The sequence below is a fragment of the Anguilla rostrata genome, chromosome 8 (assembly GCF_018555375.3).
Source record: "Anguilla rostrata isolate EN2019 chromosome 8, ASM1855537v3, whole genome shotgun sequence".
In the NCBI taxonomy this organism is placed as follows: domain Eukaryota; kingdom Metazoa; phylum Chordata; class Actinopteri; order Anguilliformes; family Anguillidae; genus Anguilla; species Anguilla rostrata.
In genome coordinates this window covers 14624579-14641031 of record NC_057940.1, presented here as the reverse complement: position 1 = coordinate 14641031, position 16453 = coordinate 14624579, and the positions used below count along the sequence as shown (strand labels likewise).

At 39.3% G+C, this 16453-nt stretch overlaps 1 long non-coding RNA gene across 1 annotated transcript; it reads right to left on the bottom strand.

Annotated features, from left to right (window-relative positions):
- Positions 1 to 5893: 5893 nt before the first annotated feature.
- On the bottom strand, positions 5894 to 8737 carry LOC135260346 (uncharacterized). Its single transcript, XR_010331537.1, has 2 exons — positions 6472 to 8737; positions 5894 to 6035 (listed from the first exon to the last, which is right to left on the bottom strand). It is a non-coding gene; the product is annotated as an uncharacterized LOC135260346 (long non-coding RNA).
- Positions 8738 to 16453: the final 7716 nt, after the last annotated feature.

Sequence of the window (16453 nt, the reverse complement as noted above, 5' to 3'; positions counted from 1 at the left end):
CCATGCGCAAGAGATATCATTCCTTTTGCTCTGTGCTTTCATTACAACATTAGAGTGAAGTCAATAAAGATCCAGTTTATCCAGTCCACCCAGTAGTATTAAGGAGTGTGCGCTTATGCTTTGTAGCCACATTCCACACTGTCCTTGTCACACGCATTGTAGGGCTCCCTATAATTCCAGTGCATGAAGTCGACTTTAGAGCCATCTGGCCAAATCTATGTACCCTCACGAACAGGGAGGAAGAAAGGAAAAATGCTTGCTGTGAGATGTGACCATTGTTAAGAGAAAAGTGGATGTGTGCAGTGAATAGCTAAGCAGCAGATACAGTTGAGAGTTGCTTTTGGAATTCAAACTGATGGTCTTTTAGATTTAGAAGATGTTGATTTTCAAGCTAGCGAATTACTGTAAAAATCTAAGAGCCTTTGAAGGAAAGTAAAATGCTAATGGATCTATAATTAGATACTAATTCTGCATCACCGGATTGAACAATTGGATATTAGGGAACATCTCCAGTATTGAGGAAAAACTGGTTTTTGAATGTACAAGTTACTCACAGTATGAAACAAAGGGAGGAAGTTATGTCGGGTTTTGTGAAAGGACCCAGGTGCGGAGAAAATTCAAACCAAGAATTTAATATAAAAGGAAAACAGAACAGAGCCACGAGGGACATAACGAACACTAAAAAAAGAATACAAAAAAACTTCAGGACAACAGAACTTCAAAGTACAGAAAACAAACAGCAGAAGCACAGGCAGAGACAAAGGCAGAAAGGCACAGAAACACAGGCAGAAATAGTCAGAAACACAAGCAGGTCAAAACACGGGCAGGCAGAAACACACATGAAACGCAATGAACCAGCACCCGAGTCAGGGAACAAAGAACTTAAATAGACATGGGTAACAAGACACAGGTGAACTCAAAGAACAATCAAACCAGAAAGGGAGGGGATAAGACAGGTGGGAACAATAATAGAATAATGAAAACCAATACAATTAACACAGGGATGAACTGAAACAAAACTGAAGTGCTGCCGTCTGGCGGCAAAAAGGGTGACAAACAAAATACAAAACATGACATGTCATAATGTTCTTTTAAGAACACGGCTGTTTGACCGCAGATGTCCTTAGTTTTTCAGTTTCTCAATGACATGTGTTCAAAACTGTGGATATAAGTAGTTCAGAAAAACAAGTGTAAAATTTGTTTCATAATTAATTTCATGGTTAGAGATAGGTGGAGATTCACTGGCAAGCTCATGAACAGGAAATATCTTCTGGGCCTTATTCCCCTGTTGCTTATTAATGTACCACAAGATTCAAACTGACAGCAGAAATGTTTAAACCTTTAATCCAAAAGAAAACATGTGTTCCTGGATTATCAGGAACAAATAAAAGCTAAGTAAGCAAGGATGGGTTTTTGTTGCTGCACCTTTTGTTCTACTTAACTGAAGATGGCAACATGAAACAGGAAATAAGTTGTAACATTGTGCGCAAACATTTGACACTGCAAACAGGAAACTTTCCCTGTTTGTATTCTGTTCATCTATCCACGCACACTATTGTGGGATGATACATTTTTGGAGTGTGCCTGTGTGTACATGACCCTGGTAAGACAGCCAATATTTACCTGTAGTGGCTTGTGGAGTTAAGTGTGGTTCCTCATCACGGTTGTCAATAGATGCACTCTTTCCTTCATCCCTAGGTTATGTCAGGTAAGGCGAGGGAATGGACCCAAACGTAGAATAAAAAAATAAAAAAAACTCAAAATCCAAAAGGGGTAAATCCAAAACAAGACTTTACTCTTAATAAGAACAAACACCAAGGAATACAAAAACAAAGCCACGCAGGGTAAGTCTCAAAAAACACAAAAATAAAACTTCAAAACGCAAAACTAAAAAATCCAAAAATGTGTAGAAAGCAGAACATGGGTGGAAACACACAGGGTGGAACACAATCAGAAACACACAAGGATCCAACACCCGAATCAGGGAGAACAAGAACTTAAATAGACCAGACACTAATGAGACACAGGAGGGCACAATGCACAATCAGACCACAGAGGGAAGGGACAACTAGACACAACTGAAAAACAATAATAGAATAATAGGAACCAATAATACAATTACACAGGGAGGAGGCACAGAACTACTGCCCTCTGGCAGCCCAAAAAGAAAAAAACAGGAACAGAACCCTGACAGGTTACTAATAAAACTTGCGCTAATCACTCAGCCGACAGCAGCAAGATCATGGCTTAGAGAAAGGCTTAAACACACAAAGGCTTTTGGAATCTGCAGAGAAAATCAACAAGAGAATTAGAAGAACACTGTCAGCCTTTCCTGAATTTCACAATTTACTTGTTTTTCCCCATTTATATCTACATATTCCAGAAACAGACATAAATTATATGTGCTGCTATGCTCTATGGGAAAGCATTTTGCCTTGGGTAAGGATCTGGTCTTGTCACCTAAAGGTCACAGGTCACACTGCCAGCCACTTTTATTCAGCAGCCCACTTCCTCATTGCTTCTGAGGACAAATTTCAGGCCCATGATTGTCCCAATGTGCCTATTCTGTGGTCTTTGGCTTATGCATTTCCTACAGGAGCAGGAAGTCCCATGCCCACATCTGTCATGTGACAACCCATCAGAGTCCTCTTTGTCGGCCAGTTCTATCTCCAGGTTTCTGTGGCTGTAACCTCTGACAACAGTAGTGTGGGAAAGAGGGAGAGATTTCATTTAGTCAATTAAAGTCAACCAAATTGTATCAAAATGCAAGGCAAATTATGAGGCTCTCTTCAAAGAAAGAAAGTTGTGTGGCCCTGGAATCACAAAACATTTGCCACGCATTGCCTGCCACAGCGTGAGAGACAATTGTGTAACATAGCGGCACCTGACTTCTGAATAAAATCCCCCCTGGTGGCCAAACAGTAGTACTGTAAAACAAGGGCACAGTGTCATTGATGCAAAGCACCATGAGTGATAATAGCTTCCCCTGGTGGAGAATCTCCAGTTTTCTAAACATGAGTGAATGAGTTACAAGCCAGGTCCATGAGGTGTTTCGCATCAAAAAAATAAAAATAAATAAATAAATAAAAAGATGTGTGCATAGCGCACTCTGTCTTTGTGGTGCAGTCCTGCCCTGAGAGAATGGCATTTGAAAATCGTGATCCCTTTCAGCTTCTTATTGCAGAAAATAATTGTTGGAGTAATATAGGAAATACCACACACTGAGTGCACACAGTGGACAGAAAAGGATTAACTCAAAGACAGTACACCAGTCAGGAACATTGAATCCATTTACACCTTCATATACCCTGCAGATGTATACACACACACACACACACACATATACACACAGGCGCACCTGAGAATACACAGACTCACACACACACACACACACACACATACACACACATACACACACAACTATACCTGTATATGTCACATTGATCTCTTGATCAATGGCACTTTCAGCTGCAACCCCTAAGAACTCCTCCCTCGTGAATGAGAATAGGCTGCTGTTCACTACATTGGCCACCTGGGAGAGACAGAGACCCATACTACATGTTCCAAGCCCACCATCTGGCTGTTAACAGGTGAATGCACATTCTTTTGGGCTCTTTGTTGTTCTACGGAAGCCAGCTTGTCAAGTCTGGTTTTTTGTAAGATGTTTTGTTTGGCGACACAAAATTTCCTTTCACGTGCCAGTGTAGTTCAGGGGTTCCCAAACTTGGACCTGGGAAACCACTGTGTTCTGGTATTCTGGTATTCATTGCGACCACCGATGTGATCCCAGGATTTTAACACGCTGTTCATTTTTCTAAATTATGCTTTTCATGTTTAGAGTGACTATTTTCCCTCTTAAGCCACATTATGTGAGAAGGTTCCTCCCAGGTATGCAAGAGGGAGGATAAGGGAAGGGTCAATCTCACCCATCTGGTCTCCTTAGAATGTATGGGAGAGAGAGAGAAACACACACACACACACACACATGCATGCATTATTTTACACCTTGTTGTTGTCTTCGGGAAGTTTGGTGCTTGGAACCAGAGGCCCTTGTGAAAGCCCTGAGAATTTAATGCAGTACATGTTTTCTGTCAGAATAAAGCAATGAAAAATAAAAAATATACTCCATCCTTGAATACATTTTATGTTATGTTATGAAAAAAAACTTTCAGCTTCTATGCACAAGAAACCTTTTATTGCTTTTCATCTCCACATTTCTTTCAAAAACCACATGGAGGTCAGCACAGACCCCCAGGCCTGAATTTTCTTATTTTCCTAACCTAAAAATGATTTTTGGCCCTCGACTCATCAAACCCCCTTCTCCTCTTCCACCTCAAAGATATACAGGCCAAATGTATTAGGCCACATGTGGCATTTTTTTTTAACTTTAGGTAGAGAAGAATTCATTCAATATATGCACATTGACTTAGCTCAGGCGGGGCGATTTAGCTCAGGAGGTGAGACCGATTGTCGGGCAGTCGGAGGGTTGCCGGTTCAAACCCCGCCCTGGGCATGTCGAAGTGTGCTTGAGCAAGACACCTAACCCCTAACCCCTAACTGCTCTGGCGAATGAGAGGCATCAATTGTAAAGCGCTATATAAACGCAGTCCATTTACCATTTATTGAATAACAATCCAAAGTATAAACTTTTAAAAACTTAATTCTACCTACAATTACCCAAAAAAGATACATTTTACTCAATCTTAGACACAACTTTTCTTAAAATAGCCTCCTTTGCATTAATTACAATTAAATTATTTGTAGTCTATCCAATCATTTTTCAAATTGGGGTTGGAGGGAGGTGGAGGGCTAGTTAAATTGACTGAAATATTATTGACCTTATCTACCTTCTTTAGCCCTGTGTCTTGTATCTTTAATGCCTATTTTATTTGTTCTATTGGGTAAAGATATTGGGCGACCTGGGTCTTTTTTTTTAACGTATGTTAGATAAGAGTTAACTCAGTTTAATTAGCTCTGACTGCCAGTACCTGTAAATGAAAATGGGAAAGCTCTGTGAAAGACTGAGCACTGGCAAAGGAAGAATGTGGGTGGACTTTAGTGGAAATATGGCAATAGCTCCTCCCCTGGGAACCCTACTTTTTATTATACAGTGACAGGCCATGGTCCATTTTCTTTTTCAGCATACAATAACAAGCCACTTAAGCCTCAGTCCAATCATGTCACTGCATTTGTCTCACGGACATAAACTAAATAAACTAAATATCAGTAGTAAATAAACAGCCCCGTTCTACAGTCACTTATGAAAATTACGTACGCGAAAAGGAATGCAGTGAAACTGTCGCAAGGTTCACCACCTCCTGTGGGTAGAAAAGCAACTCAAATACAATGTTAACTCCACAAATGCGGTAGTTGCCATGCGGTAGTTGCACATTTTGCTATGCTGTCACCTCTTACCACCATGGCACCATTGTACTGTAACCAACTTTATTGAATAAATAATGGTATGTCATCTATTTCTTTTCAATGTACAAAGTAGTTAATTGCCATTAAGTATGCATTGTCTCCTTTGTGCAATAAGCTAACACAACATTACATTATTACATTACAGGCATTTAGCAGACGCTCTTATCCAGAGCGACTTACACAACTTTTACATAGCATTTTTACATTGTATCCATTTATACAGCTGGATATATACTGAAGAAATTCCAGCTAAGTACCTTGCTCAAGGGTACAACGGCAGTGTCCTTACCTGGGAATTGAACCTGCAACCTTTCGGTTACAAGCCCAGTTCCTTACCCACTGCGCTACACTCCGCCCACACTCTGTCCACAACAATTACCTATATATTCACAAACCACAGCTTAACTTTTTGTCTTCTAATACAAGCCAAATGTAATATAATATAAACCAAACACATGGACAGAAAGTATTGAATGCTTGGAGAACTTTATTAAAAGAGGGTATCAGTGAGCTGATTATCCTCGGCTCAGGCCCAAATCAGAACAACCGCAAAGAACACATGGAAGCATGAGTACTTGTGTCACATGGCACATCATTCCAACCCTTCTCTTCTGTGGATAAACAAATGAGAGGAATCCGTGCATTTCTATCATCCATCCATTATCTACACCCATTTATTCTGAGCATGGTCGGGGTGCTGGAGCCTATCCCAGGGTGCATTGAGCGAGAGGCAGCGTGCATTGAGCGAGAGGCAGGAATACACCCTGGACAGGCCGCCAATCTATCACAGGCACACACACCATTCATTCACTCACACACTCATACCTATGGGCAATTTAGAGTCTTCAATTAGCCTACCTGCATGTCTTTGGACTGTGGGAGGAAACCAGAGTACCCGGAGGAAACCCACGCGGACACAGGGAGAACATGCAAACGCCACACAGAAAGGCCCCAAGCCAAGATTCGAACTCACAACCTTCTTGCTGTGAGGTGACAGTGCTACCCACTATTTCTAGGTTATGATAGGTAGAAGGAGGCAATGCTTACTTCCATAGTTTGCAACAACACAGTGCTCTCCATTCAAGTTGTTGGGTTCTTCAGAATTCCAGCTTGTAAATTCCACACGACTACCATCAAACCACAGCCATGTTCCCTCCTGAACAAGGGAGAGGAAAATGCAGTAACACAATATACATTTGTCTAAAAAAAAAAAAATCAGATACACATAAAATATCAGTCAATTAATGCATCAAAACAACATACACAGACACAGACACAGGCACACACACACACACACAGATGAGTACGAAAAGGCTATGTCTAGGGACACAGCTTATCTTGGGTAGTTTTCTCACCTGCAATAGTCATCACTCACCAAGAGGTCATTTCCCCTCCCAAGTAATCTTCCTTAATCGCCACTAATTAAGCATGTGTGATAATTGACAGTAATATTCCCACACTGTCAGGTTCTACTTTCAGTACATAGAAGCACAGACAGCAGATATTTTATTCTGCTGAGCAGTCACCTTCCTTCTTTCTAAGCAAAATGTAAATTCTATGACTTGGACAAAAATAGTTTTTAAAAAAAATAACACTGATCATTACAATTAAATAGTTTGCAGCAGTGTAGGCTTAAACATTGAAAGGCTGACACAGATTAAATATAAATGCAAGATTCAAACATTATGAATACACTTCCTTCTGCACAATGTTTTTTTCTTGATTTCTTCAGCTCTGTTGCAAAACTTATATCATATCAATATCAGTGCCTTGTCTTATGCCAAACATAATGATGGTTTCTTTTGGAATGTATGTTGTTCATTTTTCAGTAACTTGAATGAAGCAGATTGCTTTGAAGCAATGTGGTGCTGTGTGCCTGTTAAAACAATTTTTTGTCATTTTTTTTCAGCTGTTAAATCTAATTGTATGTTTCATGTATTCTGATCTCTCTACTCTCAAACAAATTGATCTTTCCCACCAGACTGCCATATTCCATGAACAACATGACTGTACCTCTAAATTGACTCTGTCAGTGCACAGTTTACCAGGAGGGTACTGTTGCACCCAGTCAGACATTCCTTCCTCCCGCTCAGTGTTCCATCTCAAACAACTGCTTTAATGATGGTCACAACTGATCACTGATTGTACCATTTTTCTGATAATTGGGACAATTTTTGGGTCACATGCCCAAGATAAACTGCTCTCCCTCCTATGACAACAAAAGAAAAGATGTGTTTACCATATTGTAAAAAGTGAAGATTCTACAAATTGTGCTGATTATTATGACAATACCGTGTGTCAGACAGACCAATGCAGAATGGTTTGTCATGGCCCGTTTGCCTTTGGAGGTCCTTAAGAAACTGATCATCTTCTTCACTCCACACTGAAGCCAGATTTCCTCCAAGAGACAAACAGTTTAACTGAGAGAAATAGAGAGAGAGAGAGACCATAGGCTCAGTGACCACACCTTAGCAACTGAAAAAGGTAGATGCAAAAAAAACATGGTTACACAAATCACACATATGTGTTTACTGTAAGACAGGAGACGTAGATACAGAGATGCACTTCCTTCTGTATTGAGAAAAATATTAAAATATAAGAAAAACATACTTTAATAAGGCATCAAAATTCCAAAACAAAATTCCCTCCCTGAGAAGGTGAACAAAAACTGAGTTCTTTCAGGAATGACCAACAACCTCACTCCCAGCTCAAAACTGTATGTTTTGGTGTGCCACAATCTGAGGGACAATGAGTTAACATCTATCAATAATGCATCAGTGCATATTGGAAACATAATAATAAACTGAATCACATAATATTTAACAGTTAATAAATATAATATTACTGTTATTTATACTGTTTTTGTTGCAGCTTTGTATATTTGTTCTTTTTGATGTATTGTTACTATGATTGATCATTTATCACTATGCTTTGGCAATATGTATTTTGCAGTATGCAGCATGCCAGTGAAGCATTTAAATTGAACTGAATTGAGTGAAGTTTTATAATACAGTATTGTTAATTAAGTGTTTACAAACAATATTTTTCACATGTATCATACAGTTTTAAATTGTATAGAATTTCAGAGATTTATAGAGATCACTGCAGTTTTAACATATATAAATAGTGTAAAATATGAGAAATTAGTTAAGCGATTAGATATATATGCCAAATACCATGGACAGAACACATGGACTTTTTAAAATCTTTCCCTTTGTTTGGCACATCACCCAGACAGATTGTACCCCAGGTGACTGCCCTTGAGCCAGCCCTACCCCAAGCTCTTCGCTCCCAGTGACCCATGACAGAGAACCCGGTGCCACAGTTGTAATGGCTATATGAAACAGTTGAAACCAAAAAAAAAAAAAAAGATTAAATATAGTGAAAAATTCAAAAAACACTGGGACATGCACAGATGGACACTAACATATGCTGAAGCAAGTGCCCCCTGCCCTGAGACAAACCATAGGCACCATTTTTTTTATTTCTACATGCTGCATGCTGCATGCTTCTGCACTCTGCGGTAATATTCTGTGAGCTTGTGTGGCCTACCACTTCGTGGCTGAGCTGTTATTTCTTCTAGATGTTTTCACTTCACAATAACAGCACATACAGTTGCCTGAGGCAGCTCTAGGAGGGCAGAAATTTGACAAACTGACTTATTGGAAAGGGTGGCATCCTATGACAGTGCCACGTTGAAAGTCACTGAGCTCTTCAGTACGACCCATTTTATTGCCAATGTTTGACCCATTCTATTGCCAGTGTTTGGAGATTGCATGGCTCTTTGCTTGATTTTATGCACCTGTTAGCAATAGGTATGGCCAATTAAAATGGGTCTCCACATACTTTTGACTATGAAGTGTACATAAGTAAGTAAAAATAATTTTTAAAAGGCACAGCTCATGTTAGTATGCTGATGATCACCCTAAACCAAACATACAATATGTGAAGGTCAGAAAATCACCACATTTTTTAAATTCTAAAATTAATTAAAAATTAATGTTAACCCTGTTTTCATTTCATCAATTCAAATAATTAATTAGAAAAGGCCTTGCCAATGACATACATTCATCTGTATTAATCTCTACTAATGTATTTTTTATATTTCATTTTATTTTAGTCCAACGTGTAGCAAAGATCCAGCATGTTCCAGCATGTTTTATCCTTTGACTAATGTTTGCCAATTGGCGCAAACTGCTTGACACCAGCAGGCCTTGAATTTCCTTATTCAACAGCGTATGTGGCTCTTGAGCTGGTCTGAAGAGCACATCCAATACATCTGTGCTCCCGGGCAGTTTTTGCCCCACCCATACCTAAGCCCAACCCCTCCAGTCAGGGGTAGTTTCCCAAAAGATTTAAAAGACCAGCATTGGTTCAGTCAGAACCAAAAGAAGGAAACCTCTCTCGTAATCACCAAACTCAACGTGTTGTCAAAAGGTAACAGAGCGCTTATTGTTGGGTTATTTTGATACATTGTAAAGCACCAGAGAAGCTGTAAAAACAGCCCCTCCATTCATAGTGCCGTTGACCTTGTTTCTTTTTACTGACTGATGCATTGCTTTATAGATGACGTGAATCTGTTTGTCTCTCCTGGTAGCTGAAGAGCCATCATGGCCTCCTTCACATTGTCAGTAATCCTCTGTATTGCTATTATTTCTATGGGTGAGTATTTTCTTATTTTTAATTAATTTGTTTTTACCTCATATGATTAGCAATGCATAAGTTTTAATTCATGATAATACAAGGGGCCTTGGTGACAGAACATAAAAGAACAATGGCAAAATTTGCAAAAATGCAAAACTCACTACCGAGTTCCAAACTGCCTCTGAAAGCAATGTCAGCACTAAAAGTTTTTAGGAGCCTCACAAAATGGGTTTCCATGGCCGAGCAACCACACATGCCTAAGATCACTATGCGCAATGCCAAGTGTCGGTTAGTGTTATGTAAATCATACCACCATTGGACTCATGAGCAGTGGAAATAGGTTCTCTGGAGTGGTGAATCATGTGTCTCTTTCTGGCAGTCTGATGGACGAACCTGGTTTTAGCGAATGCCAGGAGAATGCTACCTGCCCGAGTGCATGGTATCATCTGCAAAGTTTGGATAAGGAGGAATAATGGTGTGAGGCTGGTTTATATTGTTTGGGCTGGGCCCCTCCTGTGCCTAGGAAGGCTTTATTTGAGGGCCAGAGGTGACAGAAGTAACTGTAATAGAGGGTGAGAAATCAGAGCTTCAAACTCACATCCTTCTGATAGGTCGGAGAGCTGCTTTCCACTTCAGAGCCACCCAGCTGCACCTGAACTCAAAGCACAGACAAATCTGTAGCTGCCATGGGCAGGGGACATCATACCTCTTTCTCTGTGCTGTAGAGTCAGTAAAATCCAGTTGAATCCACCTCAATAGGTCCAGTGCATGAGGTTCACTTTAGAGCCATCTGACCAAATCCATTTACCCTCCTGAATAGGGACGAAGCAAATTTGGCAAAATAGATGCTGGCAGTGCTGACAGTATTGGCAGTAATTGATTGCACAAATTCTAATTCAAAATGTTCTATTTTATTCCTTTGATGACTCCTTTGCCAAAGGCAATTATGGCAAAAGACAATAAATGGCAATAAATTCCTGTTTGAATGGAGTCCCTCTACTCAGAATTCTATAACATAATTAATTTATTTGTTACCATTTAAGGCAAAATTATCAAAAGGTTTCAAAAGCCTTTGACACCGTTGACCACTTTTTCTAAATAACAGTGTTCTGTGAGGGTCAATTCAATATCTTCTGTCATTTATTATATGTGTAACCACACTAAATATTCTAGGAACCATTTTGTGCCAATAACACAGTCCAGTATGCATTTGCCCCTTCTACAAAGATGGCTTTTGTGAACTTAGTTGTATTTTAACTATGTGTAATCGTAAATCACTATTTGTTTCCTCACTGTTATTTAAATTGAGTCATGTACAGTGCAGTACCATTTTAAAAGGTACTGTCTGTTGGAAAGCACTGTCATGATGTAAATCAAGTAATTATCTTAGTGGTCTTATTTCAATTGCCCCACTTTTTTTCGAATTGGCCATTCTTACTGTCATGTAAAACAGCATATTTTATTTGCAATAAAGAACACCTTGTTTTTAAGGTGATTTGCGTGTGAATGTGTATTATTACTAGTAAATTAGTTGTGTTCAGGAATGACAGAATGACATGAAATAATTTTGAACATAACAAAAAGATTATGTACTTCAATTCCATATCGTTCATAATGATGTTCTCAAAAGAGGGATATTAATGTAATTATATTCGCTAACATTAATGGGTACCACAATCTTGATTGTACAATAATTCAATCATGTTAAAATAGTCTTCAGTGTTCTTCGATAAATCATCATTTGATGATTCCTTCTTATATTGCCAAATGAATGGTCTATTACCAGTCTGTTAACGCACAGTGGCACCAGCTGATTCTTTTATTTATTTTTTATTTTTTCATTTTTAAATAGGGACGGAGTTGACTCCTTCAACTCCTGATTCCTTTGATTCACTTCCGGAAATTCTCGAGTCGCGTACCAGTGGATGGCATGCCACTCGAGTCGCGTACCTTCTGACAGTCTGTCAACCCTATCCTCACATGTATCTGAGGCCTTAGCGAGATTCCTGAGAAACTGACTGAAGGGCTGTGCACTGAGGCCAGGCTTCTTCCTTGAGTGACACATAGCTCTCCAATGGAACATGGGAGATGAGATTTGACAGTCAAGGGTAATTTATCACATCGATTGTCTACCTTGAGACATACTGGATATGAATCTGTGGAATCTGCGCATTGTGATATTTGTCACAGGTGACAAACTGCTTTAAAAACACACACACGCACACACACACACACACACAAATAGAAATTTATTAAAATAAGCTATTTTGTGAAAATGTGCACATAAATCATGTTATTAACTAAATTATTGTAATTGTTAAATAATATCATAACAGTATTGTGGTTTTTCTTTATTTTGCTTTGAAAGGTATACACCCATTAGTTAAATTAATTTTTTGTTTTAGATATTAAAATGTGGGGGGTTCCAGAACATTCACTTTCTCATTTAGTTGGTCTTCAGTTCAGAATTATTGGGCAGCACATAGTGGTGACACGGTGGAGCAGCGACTAGCACTGTCACCTCACAGCAAGAAGGGCCTGGATTCGAATCCTGGCCATGACCTTTCTGTATGGAGTTTGCATGCTCTGTGTGTATGAGTAGGTATGAGCATGTGAGTGCATGGTATGTGTGTCCTCAGATGGATTTGCGAACTGTCCAGGGTGTATTCCCGCCTCTCGCTCAGTGCGTGCTGGGATAAGCTCGAGCCCCCCATGATCCTGACCTGGAATAAGCGGGTTAGAAAATGGATGAATGGTCTAACATGTTCCTCTGCCAGACAGCAGGATAAGATCATTACTGTGGTGCAACATTGTGACACATTTGTGTAAGAGAGTTGTTCTACAATGTTCCTGATTTCCCATTTAAATGCTTTTAGTTTCATTCTCACAATGTTACAATGCCTTGAAGGCTTTCTGAATTATGTAAAAAAAAAAAAATTTGAAAAACAGACGTCTAGACAACAGTTAAATTTCCATCCCCTCTTTCTTTTATTATTTAATCAAAGGCTTTTTATCTCCAGTGGCACAGTGAACTGATATTATTGGGAGGAGACAATGATGGATCTTCAAGAGTCGAGAGAGGTAGAGGATTAAGAGATCTCCATATCAGCCATAATGTAAGGTAAATGGTTCAGTACACAGATACAAAGCCAAAAACACCACAGACACACAGTTGTTATTTTTCCATTTCAAACAACAGCTTCCCCAAAAAAGACATACACCAATCCAAGAGGACAACTATATGACTAATTTCTGCCAAAAATGTTTCTAATTGTTTCCCCCGACATTTAAGTAGTACACACAGAGATAGTTACAATACATTGCATTTTGGCATTCAATTCAGGTTAAATACCTTGTTCAGGGGTACAATCAAGGTAGCTAGAAATGACACCAGCAATCTATCAGTTACAAGCTCAGTCTCCCAACAAAAGAAAAAGGCAACAAGAAAAAGAAAATCTGTATGAGGCCAGAAGGTCTGTTTCTTCTCTTATCTGTCAATACAACCTGGAAGGAGATAGACAGGTCGGCCTAGCTGTAGTTCTATTCTGCTGTGCCATGAACCCAGCTCACTCACATTGCTTCACTCTGCCTTATAAAAGGATTAGATAGCAATATTGAAAACAATCTTCACAAAGGTGCTGTGTAGGAATTCACCCCATGATAACAAGACAAAAACGATAATACAAGGAGGAAATGCTTAAAGAAGCACATTATCATGGCTGAACAGAAAAGAAATAGTGAATCTGGATATCAGCATTCAGCGTAAACAGAAAGGCTCTTCTGAGCTTAATGTAGGAATTGCGCCAAATACAAATAACATATTCGACAAGTTTCCCTCCAAATTTGGCCAGTATCATTCAGATTCCAATCTTTTCATCCCACCACTTCGATGCCATTCGCTCAATTAGACACACACACACACACACCTGCATAGAGACAGTGAGTGACAGTTTCCCTTAACACTATATAGGCCTGAGCGACGCCATGGGGCTTTGGGGACTTTAAAATTAAAATTACTCCAGTGGTATAAATGTTATATCCTCCTCCTTCCACCACTTTCCTAAATATTTGGGCTTAAAATAACTGTATTTTTTGTGTAAAAATTCCAACAACAACAAAAAAAATCGACTCAGTAAAGAAATACAGGCATTCTGTGCTGTTTTTTCCACAAAACCCTCCACCAGACAATAGACAACAACAAGTGCTTTTACCCAAGTGCGAACATGTCACTGTCTACTCCGGCCGACAATTCAACAATTGAATGACCAGTGCTTTGATATGAATTGAAGTACTATCAAAACTATTTTAGCACATATAATCAGATTAAATTCATTCACTGCAATTGTGATGAAGTTGATAAAGCCTTTAGGCTGGGGATGAATAATTGTGGATGCTGTAGTTATAGAAAGGATGGGCTTAGAAATCTGCGGACATAACACCACCAACAAATTTTCAGGTTTTCACTGAAACCGAGAGTTTGAACAAACTGAACAGAATAGCTACACGACAGCTGTGCGTTCTCTGTGGAATTGATAAGGAGAGCGACAGTGCATAGGCTATGTAAAAGCTATGTAAAAGCGCACTCCCACGAGAAGGGAGGGAGAAATATGCTGAATGACCGAAGAAATTATTTTTAAAAATATTGAACATTGTATTTCTTTAACTCATGCGCATTTTAGTGCTTTTCTCAGTGTTCCTGTAATACGCCTCGATACATTTTCCCTTAGTCTATTGCCACACACCGGTGTGACACCCCTGGGGGAAGATGCTGCAGTTCCATGAAAAACACTGTTGGTTTCCACATGGACAGAGAGAGAGTGCACCCACACCAACACAAAATGACACAGGACACCCAAACTATGGACTCAGCAACCCAGCTGGCAAAAGAATCCTCTTAAAAAGGATCATCTTCCTTTGAATGCAATCTCTGATATTTGATTGAAATCATTGATTGAAAATCATTGAGTCAAAATAGATGCTTGTTGAGGCCTGATATCTGAAATCTGCATTTTTTGGAGCAGTTCCAGTTTCAAGAGGAAAGCAATGGTACAATTTAGTTTTGTTACATGGAAATTCTTTTGCCTCAAGGTGGCGATTGCAAATGGCAAGATTTCACAATTATTTGTTGACAAATATCATCCCTTGTTAGAAGCAGAAGTAAAGTTCCATTTTTTAAAGAGATATGCTAAAGCTGAGCTGGATTATCTCCTAACATAATCATGTTTGGTTCTTTATACATATAAGACAATGACACAGTGAATCTTTTGATAATATAGTGCTTAGCCCTGCTTCCAACTACATAAGGCAACTTTTAAATATAAATGTTTCCCCTTTCAGATGACCCTGTTCTCACACCACCCTTCCAATACCTCAGCCAATCAGCACAGCCATGTTGCCCCCCTCTCTCTCAACCAATCCATCTCCCCTCTTGCATAGATAAAATGTGAAACTTCCTTTTTTACTTTTTTACTGGTGACTAGGCGTTTTTGGGGGTCGTTCATCCAGTTGCGGTGGACATTTGGGCGTTCATATCTGCTGTTTAACCATGCCCGTGGGCCTGTTGTTTTATTGGTGTTGGTGTGTGCAGGGTCTGACATTTTTGTCTTACAGCTCATCTAGAATTTTTACATTTTCATCTGGCTTTCTAGAATATTTGGCTGTCTTTTGGTTTTTGAGCTTTAATTTTGGTTTCCTTAGGACTATTTTGGGAGAAACAGGCTGTGGTTTGGTAATCTGGTCGTGAGTTGTACATTTTGATAAAGGTTGATTCAACAGGTTGCTTTTCCAATCAACAAATTCAGCAATTTAATTGAAAATATTTTTCATAATAAAGACCAAATTAAATCTAACACAAATATTTAATATGTTGGATAAGTGAGAAGTTTTAACTGTTGATGCACTTTTGTTCAGTATACAGCGTGCCGGAAGTTAGTGGAGGGCGTTACCCATTAAATTTGCTGGATTCAGAACATAAAAACATTTACTCAGTCCTCACTGTCTCAACACTCTTCATGTGCAGCCATGCTCCATGGAAAATGGTCAGGCCTTGGTGACATATAGGTGTGTATTTGAGGTTTTTATACAGGGACACAAGGTTTTTTAAACCAAATTTTACCTTGTATTTGTATTTTGCCCCCAATCTGAAATATCAAAGAGAATCATACTACATGTTCCAGGTCCACTAGTTAGCTGTTAACATGTGAATGTACATATTCTATGCTCTTAGTTGTTCTGCAGAACTAGCTTGACAATTCATGTTTTTTGCTAGGTGTGTGTGTGTGTGTGTGTGTGTGTGTGTGTGTGTGGTCAGTATTGTTTCTGAAACGGACCACAAGTGGTACAGACTCAGTGTTCAGGCTGCACTCTCTGAACTTGCGCACACTCT